Source organism: Carlito syrichta, unplaced genomic scaffold, assembly GCF_000164805.1.
Source record: "Carlito syrichta isolate Samal-C Ts95f unplaced genomic scaffold, Tarsius_syrichta-2.0.1 Scaffold315397, whole genome shotgun sequence".
Lineage (NCBI taxonomy): Eukaryota > Metazoa > Chordata > Mammalia > Primates > Tarsiidae > Carlito > Carlito syrichta.
In genome coordinates, this window is record NW_007259493.1 from 30,510 (window position 1) to 31,320 (window position 811).

The 811-nt window shown below is 47.6% G+C and overlaps 1 pseudogene across 1 annotated transcript; it reads right to left on the reverse strand.

Moving 5' to 3' along the window:
* Positions 1-304: 304 nt before the first annotated feature.
* Positions 305-604, reverse strand: LOC110594440 (annotated as a pseudogene). The gene has a single exon (XR_002481254.1). The product of XR_002481254.1 is annotated as a 60S ribosomal protein L39 pseudogene (transcript).
* Between the last annotated feature and the right edge of the window lie 207 nt (positions 605-811).

Here is an 811-nt window from a genome sequence, read left to right on the forward strand (position 1 = left end):
GGGTTCCGGCGATCCTTCCTCCTCAGCCTTCCGAGTAGCCGGAATTACAGGCATGCGCTACCACGCCCGACTGATTTTTTGATTTATTGTAGAGATGAGGTCTCGCTGCCCAGGCGGGTCTCGAACCCGCGGGCTCAGGCACTCCACTCACCTCAACCTCCCAAAGGCGCGGGATTACAGGCTGAGCCACCGAGCCCGGCTTCTTTTTTTTTTCAGACAAAAGATTTCATGTTTATTACTGAGCCAGCCCACTAGTGCAGAGCACATAAACAAATAAACAAAAAATCACATCCCAATTAAACATGTCTGACTTCTCGACTGTAGAGATTTTCAACTTGATAATGGCAAGATGACGGTGACCATGATTCAACATAAATATATGTGCCACCTCATGTGCAATTCCTTATACACCCAGCTTGGTTCTTCTCCAATGTCTCCTCTTGCAGTTGTACCGGATTTTATTACCAGTTTTCATCCAAATCCACTGGGGAATGGGACGATTTTCCTTTTGATTCTTGGCAGGGAATTGCTTGATCCTGAAAGTCTTGTGAGAAGACATGGCGAGCAACGGAGTCCACCACGCACACCACAATGACACAGAAAGGAAGAGAGGATTTTTTTCTTGGAAAGAAAAGATTTACTTGCCCATGGGAAATACTTAATATTATCAATTTTTTTTTTTTTTTGAGTTGGAGTCTCACTCTGTTGCCCAGACTGGAGTGCAGTGGCCGCTCCCGGCCACCGCAGCCTCAACCTGCTGGGCTCCGGCGATCCTTCCACCTCAGCCTTCCGAGTAGCCGGAATTACAGGC